Source organism: Carcharodon carcharias, chromosome 19, assembly GCF_017639515.1.
Source record: "Carcharodon carcharias isolate sCarCar2 chromosome 19, sCarCar2.pri, whole genome shotgun sequence".
NCBI lineage: Eukaryota > Metazoa > Chordata > Chondrichthyes > Lamniformes > Lamnidae > Carcharodon > Carcharodon carcharias.
Window position 1 is genome coordinate 76,264,884 of NC_054485.1, and position 12,461 is coordinate 76,277,344.

Genomic DNA, 12,461 nt, shown 5'->3' on the forward strand with positions numbered 1-12,461 from the left:
CTTGATCCCATGGGGGAGATTGTAACTGGGAGCAGGTTTCAGGTGAATGGGGAATGCAGAGAATTACCTCCTGTTTAGTGAAAGTCTTTATGACCAGAGATTTTATTGGTCATACCCTATTATCACAATATGGTAAACCACAGAGTACAATAATATTTACCCAAACCAAACATCTCCCATTTCATATTTAAAAATTGTATGCAAAAATTACAAGAATTTCAAACACAGCCCTTAAAGCACCTGGTCATTTTATGGTATGTGTGAGATTTGTTGATGTTTGGTGCTGCAACACGTGTTGGTGTACAGGACTGATGAACAGTCAATTCCTTTTTTCATTGGCAATATCAGATCTGTCTCACAAGTTGTTTGCTGTGGTGGAGAAGCTCTCCAGTTGAGTGTAGATGTTTGTGGCTGCAGCCATAGATCTAGTCATTCACCTTCACTGTACATCCAATTTGACAATATCTCCATTATATCGAGACAATAATCTAGAGACGCTAACACCAAATCCAGGGACATTTTACACCGGAACACCAAACTCAGGGGCCAACTCTTAGGAAATAAAATAAGGGACTCATCAAGTGCTGGTGATTGGGAGGTTGGGGCAAGGGCAAAGGGGTGGTGGTGGCAGATAAGAGCGACAGCAGGGTGGGTGGCTCAGTATGAGAGGAAGTGAGAAGAAGGGGTCCTGAAATTATAATGGGGGTAGAAAATCAACGAAAACTTGCAGCATATCTTTCTGAGTCATAACATTATCGTCTCTCTGCTGGCCATCTGAACTCACTTGCAAACCCATTTGAATCATCAGACTCGCCTGGGATCAACCTCCCACATGCTGCCCTAGAAATACAAGACAAATAGCTTCCTTTAAGGGACATGGGACAATTCCTTAAATTACAGGACAATTGATCACCCTGCAAGGAAACTGCACCTGGACTGTGTCGCCAAATCTAGGGACCACTTACACCCTTGAGATCCAGGGACCACTAGAAAGACAAGCAGACACATGAGAACATCATCACCTGTAAGTTCCCCTCCAAGCCACTTGGAAATATATGACTGTTCCTTCACTGTCGTTGGGTCAAAATACCCTACCTAACAGCACAGTGGGTGTACCTACACCACATGGACTGCTGCGGTTGAAGAAGGCAGCTCATCACCTTCTCAAGGGCAGTTAGAGATGAGCAATAAATCTGGCCTAGCCAGTGAAGCCCACATCCTGTGAATGAATTAAAAAGAAACTAATACCGAGGCACTGCATCCAGGGACCACTTACACCAAGACATCGCATCCAGGAACTGCTTACACCGAATCCAGGGACCGCTTACACCGAGACACCGAATCCAGGGACCGCTTACACCGAGACACCGAATCCAGGGACCGCTTACACCGAGACACCGAATCCAGGGACCGCTTACACCGAGACACCGAATCCAGGGACCGCTTACACCGAGACACCGAATCCAGGGACCGCTTACACCGAGACACCGAATCCAGGGACCGCTTACACCGAGACACCGAATCCAGGGACCGCTTACACCGAGACACCGAATCCAGGGACCGCTTACACCGAGACACCGAATCCAGGGACCGCTTACACCGAGACACCGAATCCAGGGACCGCTTACCACTGAATCACCGAATCCAGGGACCGCTTACCACCGAATCCGGGGACCGCTTACCACCGAATCCGGGGACCGCTTACCACCGAATCCGGGGACCGCTTACCACCGAATCCGGGGACCGCTTACACCGAGACACCGAATCCGGGGACCGCTTACACCGAGACACCGAATCCGGGGACCGCTTACACCGAATCCAGGGACCGCTGACGCCGAGACACCAAATCCAGGGACCATTTACACCGAATCCAGGGACCACTTACACCGAGACACCAAATCCAGGGACCCCTGACGCCAAATCCAGTGACTGCTGGCACCGAGACACCGAATCCAGGGACCGCTTACACCGAATCCAGGGACCGCTTACACCTGGACACCGAATCCAGGGACCGCTGATAATGTGACTTGCACAGAGACAGCAATTCCAAGAATGGTAGGAGTTGCTATCTTTTCTGAAATTCTCTACTCTATTTGTTTTGTCCCATGAATTTCAAGAGATCAATTGACTCACTCAAAATGTTATTGTGCTTAATGGGCTTAGTTTATTCGTATCGTGATTACAGATTTAACATTGGCAAGATTTGAAATGGTTACATAAAAATTAAAATGGCTACAGAAAATGAATATAGAAGAAACGGGTTGAAAACTGATAATAAAGAGAACAGCACCTGCTTTGTTACTTTACTCCCAGCAAGTCAACTCTTCACTGATATCTAATGTCAGAATTTTTAAATATTCTTTTATGGGATGTGTGCATTGCTGGCATTTGTTGCTTTTGAACTGAGTGGTTTGCTTGGCCATTCTAGAGGGAAGTTAAGAGTCAATCATATTGCTGTGGGTCTGGAATCACATGTAGACCAGACCAGGTAAGGACGGCAGATTTCCTTCCCTAAAGGACAGTGAACCAGACAGGTTTTTATGATGATCGGCGATGGTTTCATGGTCACCATTACTGAGACTAGCTTTCAACTCCAGATTTTTTATCAATTTAATTTGTTACTTAATTGAATTTAAATTCCACCAGTGGAATTTAAACCCTAACCTCAGATATCAGCCTGGACCTCTGGATGTTCTCCTCTCCAGAGACTAATTGCAGTGCCAGGTGGGAAAGTTGGCACATTTTCTGCCAGCTGGCATGGCAGGTTTCGACACCAGACCGTCCACTTTTCACCTCGTCATATATACATGAATGAGCAGCACGTCCTGTCTCGTGGTGGGGCAGACTGGGATTCGTCTGGCTTGCCATTACCTTATTGGCATTCTGGCCAAATTCTGACATTACCTATTGGCTCGTATTTCCAGGCGTCATATTTAAACAGCACACATTCACTCTCTGCAGCCCAGGACTTGTCATGGTGTGCACCAGAATGGCCGCCAGAAGAGACAAACGTGGACGGCCAAATTCATCACAATGCACTGGCGACACTCCTCCAGGCAGTTGAGGATCGGTGGGAGATACTTTTCCCCCATCATAGGAGCCGGAGGTCCACCAATCTCACCACCAAGTCTTGGGAGGAATTCGCCAGAGCGGGTCAGTGCCTGCTATCTGCTATCAGGAAGAGCATAAATGATCTCATCTGTTCCACTAGGGTAAGTGAACCTTCTCCTCACACAACTCATGCTCTCATAAGCCCATCAGGCATAAACAGGGTTGTAGTCCACAGGGATCTCGCACTGTACCATCACAAACGACATCATCACTGATTCTCTCAAGCACACTTCATCTCTTGTCATTCTTCACAAGTCGCATCCTCAGCTCTTACATATGTCCACTCAGCACACACAGAAGGCAGGTATGCTTATCATCTGCTTTGGCATCCGTACAGCTCATAGTCTGACCATCTGTCAGTTTGCAGGACAAGATCGTTCGCAACAACAAGGAGAGATCCCAGGCTGGAGCTCAGGCCACTCGCTACCTTCAATGAGCAGGCAGCAGAGCTGGCTGGTGAGGACAGAGCCCATTGCTGTGCCAAAGGCAAGACCAGCATGACCACTGACTGCTCTTTAACATAGGTGACTATCCAGCCAATCACTAATTATCCCTATTATAGCCACCAGCAAGAAAAGGAGGAGACAAAGCGCTAGCCAGCCCATCAGCCCCTGCCCCCAGACCACCTTAGATGATGATCCTGAGGACCTGCTAAATGAAGACCCGTCAATGCATTCATCTGCACCCTCCATCAGCGCAGAGACATGCACCTTGATAGGACCTAGTTTCAGAGCAGGCTCAGGGTCACCATCTGGTCAACACAACACAGAATCTGGTCCACAGCAGGCAAAGGCAGTGACAGCCAAGGTCTCTGACACTCGGAGGACTGCTGGAGACCAGACTCCTGCTGAGTTTGAATCCGATGACGTGCCTCTGGATCAGCCCTCAGAGAGATGGTGGAGCTGCAAAGACAGACAGGTAAGGCTGTCAGAGGCCGTCAGCAGATTAGAACGGAGGATGGAAGAGTCTGCATTCCACCTGATGTCTATGTGCTGACAAAAAAAGGAATGAAACCAGACGGACCACCCAGCATCGACCTAGGCACCGAAAACTAACATAGCTGGCCGAGTCCTAAAGGACACAGCTGCTAGACTGGGTCTGCGGCAGGTGGTGAGGGAGCCAACAAGAGGGAAAAACATGGTGACCTCATCCTCACCAACCTGCTTGCCCCAGATGCATCTGTCCATGACAGTATCGGTAGGAGTGACCACTGCACAGTCATTGTGAAGATGAAGTCCCGCCTCACATTGAGGATACCCGCCATCGTGTTTGTGGCACTATTTCGGTGCTAAATGGGACAGATTTCGAACAGATCTAGCAACTCAAGACTGGGCATCCATGAGGCGCTGTGGGCCATCAGCAGCAGTAGAATTGTACTCGAACACAATCTGTAAACTCATGGCCCAGTATATCCTCCACTCTACCATTACCATCAAGCCAGGGCAATTAACCCTGGTTCAATGAAGAGTGCAGGAGGGCACGCCAGGTGCAGCACCAGACATACCTAAAAATGAGTTGTCAACCTGGTGAACCTATAAAACAGGATTACTTGCATGCCAAACAGCATGAGCAGCAAGTGACAGACAGAGCCAAGCGATTGCACAACCAACGGATCAGATCTAAGCTCTGCAGTCCTGCCACATCCAGTCGTGAATGGTGGTGAACAATGAAACAAATCACTGGAGGAGGTGGCTCCACAAATATCCCCATCCTCAATGATGGCGGAGCCCAGCACATCAGTGCAAAAGGTAAGGCTGAAGCATTTGCTACAATCTTCAGCCAGAAGTGCCAATGGATGATCCATCTCGGCCTCCTCCGGGGGTCCCCAGCATCACAGATGTCAGTCTTCAGTGCATTTGATTCACTCCACGTGATACCAAGAAACAGCTGAAGGCACTGGATATTGCAAAGGCTATGGGCCCTGACAACATAGCGGCAATAGTACTGAAGACTTGTGCTCCAGAACTTGCTGCATCCCTAGCCAAGCTGTTCCAGCACAGCTACAACACTGGCACCTACCCGGTTATGTGGAAAATTGCCCATGTGTGTCCTGTACACAGAAAGCAGGACAAATCCAACCTGGCCAATTACTGCCCCATCAGTCTATTCTCGATCATCAGTAAAGTGATGGAAGGGGCATCAACAGTGCTAGCAAACAGCACTTGCTTCACAATAACCTGCTCACTGACACCCAGTTTGGGTTCTGCCAAGGATACTCAGCTCCTGACCTTGTTACAGCCTTGGTTCAAACATGGACAAAAGATTTGAACTCCCGAGGTGAAGTGAGAGTGACTGCCTTTGACATCAAGGCAGCATTTGACCGAGTGTGGCATCAAGGAGCCCTTGCAAAACTCAAGTCAATGGGAATCAGGGGGAAAACTCTCCACTGGTTAGAGTCATACCTAGCACAAAGGAAGATGGTTGTGGTTGTTGGAGGTTAGTCATCTCAGCTCCAGGACATCACTGCAGGAGTTCCTCAGGGTAGTGTCCTAGGCCCATCCATCTTCAGCTGCTTCATCAATGACCTTCCCTCCATCATATGGTCAGAAATGGGGATGTTCACAGATGATTGCACAATGTTCAGCACCATTTGCGACTCCTCAGATACTGAAGCAGTCCATGTCCAAATGCAGCAAGACCTGGATAATATCCAGGCTTGGGCTGACAAGTGGCAAGTGACATTCATGCCACACAAGTGCCAGGCAATGACCATCTCCAACAAGAGAGAATCTAACCATCTCCTCTTGATGTTCAATGGCATTACCACCATTGAATCTCCCACTATCAACATGACCAGAAACTGAACTGACTAGCCATATAAATACTGTAGAACAGGTCAGAGGCTAGGAATCGTGCAATGAGTAACTCACCTCCTGACTCCTCAAAGCCTGTCCACCATCTACAAGGCACAAGTCAGGAATGTGATGGAATCCTCCCCACTTGCCTGGATGAGCGCAGCTCCCACAATACTGAAGAAGCTGGACACCGTCCAGGACAAAGCAGTCCATTTGATTGGCACCACATCCACAAACATTCACTCCCTCTACCACTGACACACACTAGCAGCAGTGTGCACCATCTACAAGAAGTACTGCAGGAATTCACCAAGTCTCCTTAGGCCGCACCTTCCAAGCCCATGACCACTACCATCTAGAAGGACAAGAGCAGCAGACACATGGGAACACCACCACCTGGAAGTTCCCCTCCAAGTCACTCACCATCCTGACTTGGAAATATATTGCTGTTCCTTCAGTGTTGCTCGGTCAAAATCGTGGAACTTCCTTCCTAACAGCACTGTGGGTACCTACACTACATGCATTGCAGCGGTTCAAGAAGGCAGCTCACCACCATCTTCTCAAGGGCAATTTGGGATGGGCAATAAATGCTGGCCCAGCCAACGAAACCCATATCCTGTGAATGAATAAAAAAAAAAATGCCAGAGCATCGAAGTCACTTTTGAGACTGTGGTGACTGTCATGGAGACTTTGGTCCAGTAGTTTGTGCTGGTTATGCCCTCGGCCTGCACACCATCGCTGTAGCCATGAGTGGATCCATTAGTGGCTATGTGAGAGGGAGACAGGGCACTTGTCAAGGAGTCAGGGAGGGGTCTCTGATGCCCACAGGGAGGAGGAGGAGAGTCAACTGGACAGCCCTGGGCAATCCACGCAGGATGCTCCTGGGCTGTCCAGCCTCTCCAAATGCCCTCTGCATGTGACCCCAGCAACTCCAGCTGCTCAGGCCAAGGAGACATCAGCCCCACAGCAGGAGAACCAAAGCAGGTCGGGTCCCTCCAGGCCTCGGGCCTCCAGAGGACACCGCCAAGTTCATCATAGACAACAGGGCATAACAGTCATAAGGCTGCCTCCACCTCTGCTGTGGATGTTGGGGAAGCACCAAGGTCTAGCGATAGGTTAAGAAAAATTAATAAATACTGAGAGCACAATAGTGGCATGGGTGTTCAATCACTGTATACACTTTGCACATCTGTAAATATATTTTGCTTATCAGAAATTTTCATTTAGTGAATGGCTTTTCTATCAGATACAATGCTCTAAGATCATACAAGTGTAACAGATGCCCTCTGCCCCCGCCCTCACTTATCTCACATCCCTCAGGCCTACAATGTTTCACACAGTCTCAGTACAGTGAGCCACATTTCTGTCCACAGCAGTGACATGAACAAAGCCTCTTGCTGTTTCAACATGGTGATTGGGTAATGCATATCTTAGACTTGTGTCTGAGGATCATATCATGTGGCATCATGAGTATAGATTTTGCAATTTTCCTTATTCTCCTGATGCTGCTGCACTAAAGTCTGATCTCTGTGGATGTTTTAGGTTTTAATGGTGACCTACATTGGAGTCATTCTCACTTGGTGCACAGTACAGTTCAATGGTCTCCATGTAATGCCTGTCAGCCTTGGGTGTGAGTTACATTTCAAGTAATGGTTGGGAACCTTAGCTGTTCATAGCAGCCTGAAGCATGATGTCATGACTGTGTGCACAGTTAGACATCACCCCTGCAGTAGTTCCCATTCTCCACCTGCATGATGCAGAGATATGGGCCTAGTTATCACTTGGTGACTCTTAAAATGTCTGCTAGATGGCAGCGACTATGCAAGGTCTGCCTAGGCTCCTGATGCCAGACTATTAAATAGAAGGACGCTACTCAGGACTTGAATGTCTGGCTAGTGTGGCTTGACAGAGTCCCTGAGCCAAATCTCTGATGGGCAGTCGACATGGTTATCTGACCGTGATAGTGCCATCAGTATCCCAAATTTCCGTGTGTATATCTGAAACTACTGGAATGAAAATGCGAAGATCTCAAAATGGGATCAGAGCAAAGTTCCACTACATCTGATGCGAGGTCTTTATCAACAAAGTTACTGATTAATGCCAAATGCAATGTCGGCATTTTCTGGCCCACAGATACCAAGGCTAGGCTGCACGTGAGCTTGGGAAGCTCCCCATCCGAAGACTGGGTCTTGAGTGCTTATCAATGATAAGACGATAGAGCTGCTGAACTTCCCTCTTTGCACAGTGGTGACCTGAATTTCAGACTCGCATCTGTGACTGAGAGTGACTGATCACTGCTTCCTAAAGAACGACCTCATGTTGGGGTCTCATTATGATGACGAGGCCAGACATTATTCTTGTGTGAGGGGTGGCCTGTGGAGAGATGCCGCAGTCTGGATTCAAATCAGACCTCAGATGTTAACGTGGGAACCAGTGATTGATAATTGTCCTCCTTGAGGTGCATTGCAATGCTCCATGAGAGCACTGAGGTTTGCAGTGCTTCTCCTGCCTCTTGAAGGCTGCCATAGGCAGTGAAAAGCGATGCTTGAAAAGACTGCCCCATGTCTAATTTCTTCACACTGCGCACTGGCGGAGTTCTTATCCCATTAACAGAATGGCCACCTGCTCCATCGGCTGTCTAGCCTTCCGAGGATGAGGCCATTGTGACTACATTTTCTGAGAGTGATGACTTTCATTGACACATCCTTTTCTATCCTCAATATCTCAATGTCGAGCTTGCGTGGGGAGGGCACAGGTGAAAGATTGTTTGAGCTATTCATTTTCATCATCCTGGAACTTTGTGGCTATAAGGATCTCACAGACACGTCTGGCTCATGCTATGGCATCGTCCCCGGGGCCTCAACATCCTCATCAAGCTCAGCCCTCCTTGACTTCCTCCTCATCAGAGAAGAGGTGCAGCCCCTCCATCTCTCCATCCGGCAACTCATCCCCCCTTTGGAGTGCTAGGTTGTGTAGAGTGAGAAAACTATGATGATGGGGTACACCCTCTGGGGAGAGTACTGGAGAGCACCGCCTGACCGGTCCAGACATTGGAAATTTTCTTCAGCATGCCACTGGTCTGCTCAATCACGGAGCATGCCAAGGAATGACCTATATTGTACCTCTCCTCTGAAGCACTTTGTGGCTGCCAAATGGACGTCATTAGCCATGTCTTTTGTGAGTAGCCTTTGTCACCAAGGAGCCAACCCTGAATGTGCTGAGGGCCCTCGAAGATCTCTGGCACCTGTGAGTGACTCGATATAAGAGTCATGGGAGCTCCCAGGGTACCTCGCATAGGCTTGCATAATCTGCTTTTGTTGGCAGCTGCATGTTGAGAGAATAGAAGCCTTTTCCATTCATGAATCTTACTGGCTGCTGTTAGGGAGCTCTTAAGGTCACATGAGTGCAGTCGATGGCCCCCTACATCTGTGGGAATCTGGAGATCGCTTCAAATCCCACTTCTCTGACAGCCTGGCTGGCTTCATTCAGGAAGAACTGGACATAATTGTCTGCCTTGCTGCATAGGGCTTCAGTGACCTCCCTTATGCGTTTGAGTGGAGGATTGCAATATTCCACAGAGGTCTCCAGTGGAGCCATGGAGCGAGCCACTCACAAAAAAGTTGAATGTGGCGGTCACCGTTAGAGGCACTGGTGAGGGATGGCCTTCCTGGCTGTGCTGTGCCAGATCCTCCTGAAAATGTGGCTGATGTGAGCCACCACCTCGCTCTCGCTCTCTTGCTCTCTCTCTAAACCATGCAGTTTTTATTTAAACCATGATTTGCCTTTGCCCAGAAAATTATCTTTTGCCTTCTCCAGCAATTTTCCATTATGTGAAGCCCCTTTATAGTCAATTTTCCAGGAAAAGAAGTTTATATTTTGCTAGAAAACTTTATCTCAATTAAAGGTCTAGTCTTCATAATTAAAACACTAGTGTCTCTGGCTGGCCTGTAATCACTGTCGTTTTCCTTGATTACATTTTTTTTGTCTCACGACTTGGTTAAGGTTTATTTTAGAAAATAACTGTATAACAGAGTCCATGTTCATTGCAGCAAGACCTGGACAATATCCAGGCTTGGGCTGACAAGTGCCAGGCAATTACCATCTCCCATCTAACCATCACCCCATTGATATTCAATGGCATTACCATCACTGAATCCCTTGCTGTCAACATCCTGGGAGTTACCATTGACCAGAAACTGAACTGGACTAGCCAGTTAAATACTGTGACTACAAGAGCAGGTCAGAGGCTAGGAATCGTGCAGTGAGTAACTCACCTCCTGCCTCCCCAAAGCCTGTCCACAATCTTCAAGGCCCAAGTCAGGAGTGTGATGGAATACTCTTGCCTGGATAAGTGCAGCTCCAATAACACTCATGAAGCTCAACACCATCCCACCCAAATGAGCCTGCTTGATTGGCATCTCATACACCACCTTCAACGTTCACTCCCTCCACCACTGACACACAATGGAAGCAATGTTTACCATCTACAAGATGCAGTGCAGCAACCCACCAAGGCTCCTAAAACAGCACTTTCCAAATCAAACCACTATCACCTAGAACAAGGGCAGCAGACACATGCTTTCCAAACAGTTTTTACAGCACAGGAACAGACCATTAGGACTGATGGGTCCATCCGAAGTTTACACTCCACATGAGCCTCCTCAGCCTAATCTCCTCTTTCTTTCTCCCATTTATCAATTATGTTTAATTACCGTAACACTTCATGGTTATTTGAGCCATTCAAGATTTTTGGTTCCACAGCTGCATGAAAGATGTTACAGATTCGTGCTGAACACAATTTTTTAATGAACTGATGTCAGATTGATTCACTTGGTAAGACTCTTGCCCTTGAATCTGAAAGTTTATGGTTCAAGTCCCACATAGAGAATTAAGCATAAAATTTAAGTTGACATTGCAGCAAATCACCAAGGTTACTTCAGCAGCACCTCCCTCCTTGATAACCTCCACCATTGAGAAGTCAAGAGGAACAATGGGCAGAATCTTCTGGTCCCAACAGCAGTGGGAGGCTTGGCAGCCGAGGGAACTTAATTTGATGAGGCCAAAATTTAGTTTTCTGACGTCAGGATGAACTTTAGGAATTCTTTTCTCGGGAATTCAAAGGTGGGTCGAGCTTCCGGCGAACAATATCGGGAAGCCCTTTTGCATTAGCATGTCATACCTGCTCATTAAAAGGCCAGCTTGCTGGAATTAAGATCCCCTTCAAGTTAAGTTCCCCACCAGTCAGAAATTAAAATGTTCACTTTTGCAACTGTATGCACGTGGCATGTGCCTGACAAAATTGACTTCTTCCATGATTAATGGTGAGTTGGTGCTACATTGCCTTTTTTGGGGTGTCTGTAAATGCCAGCCTATGCTTGAGACCTTCTGGTGGCAGTGCAGGAAGGAGGGAGGAAGGGTTAATGAAGAAGGGTGCAGCAGTGGCTGGGCAAAGGTGGAAGGGGTAGTGCAGGCTGTTCGAGTGCCTTTTAAGCATGGTGCCCAGACCATGAACCCCATGAGGTAAGTTGGAGGGGGAGCTTGATGAGGTAACGGTGGGATGGCAACTTCCTGCCCAACCCTGCTGCAAGATTCGCCGAGCTCTGCACAGATGCATAGATAATGAGAAGAGCGATGCAAGATCACGCATGTTCAGCCATTCCACCACTCCTAGCAGAAATCACTCCCACTTCTGCTCCAGCCACCAAACTTAGACTCCAAAGCAGAAGATTCTGCCCAATGTATGAGAACAACATGATCTCCAACTTATCCTCCAAGTGACACATTATCCTGATTAGACATCTATTGCCTTTCATCATCATCACTGATAAATATCCTGGAATTTCTTACCTAAGAGCACTGTGGGAGCTGTGTTACAGAATTGTTAAAGCACAGGAAGAGGCCATTTGGCCCGTCACTTCATCCCCGGCTGTGCCGTCCTTTCCCTGTAGCACTGCATCGTTTTCCTTTTCAGATAATGATCCAATTCCTTCTTGAGTTCCCTGATTGAGCTTGACTCCACCACACTCTCAGGCAGTACATTCCAGATCCTAACTACTCTCTGCATGAAGAAGTTTCTCCTCATGTTGCCATTTCTCCTTTTGTCAATTACCTTAAATCTGTTCCCTCTGATTCTTGATCTTTCCACCAGTGGGAATAGTTTTTCCCTATCTACTCTGACCAGACTCCTCATGGTTTTAAATATCTCTATCAAATCTCCTCTCAACCTTCTCTTCTCCAAGGAAAACAGTCCTAAATTCTCCAATCTTTCTATGTAATTTAAGTTTCTCACTCTTGAACCATTCTTGTGAATTTTTTCTGCACCCTCTCTAATGCCTTCACATTTTTCCTACAGTGTGGTGCCCAGAACTGTACATAATACTCCAGTAGAGGCTGAACCAGTGTTTTATACAGGTTTAACATAACTTCCTTGCTTTTGTACTCTATGCCCCTATTGATAAAGCCCAGGACACCATATACTTGATTAACCGCGCTCTCAATCTGCCCTGCCACTTTCAATGATTTTGCACATGTACAGCCAGGTCCCTCTGTGCCTGC

At 47.6% G+C, this 12,461-nt stretch overlaps 1 protein-coding gene across 1 annotated transcript in view; it reads left to right on the forward strand.

Moving 5' to 3' along the window:
- Positions 1-12,461, forward strand: part of LOC121291593 (H-2 class II histocompatibility antigen, A-U alpha chain-like) — a 37,047-nt gene that overhangs the window by 7,668 nt on the left and 16,918 nt on the right. The gene's annotated exons all lie outside the window — the stretch shown is intronic.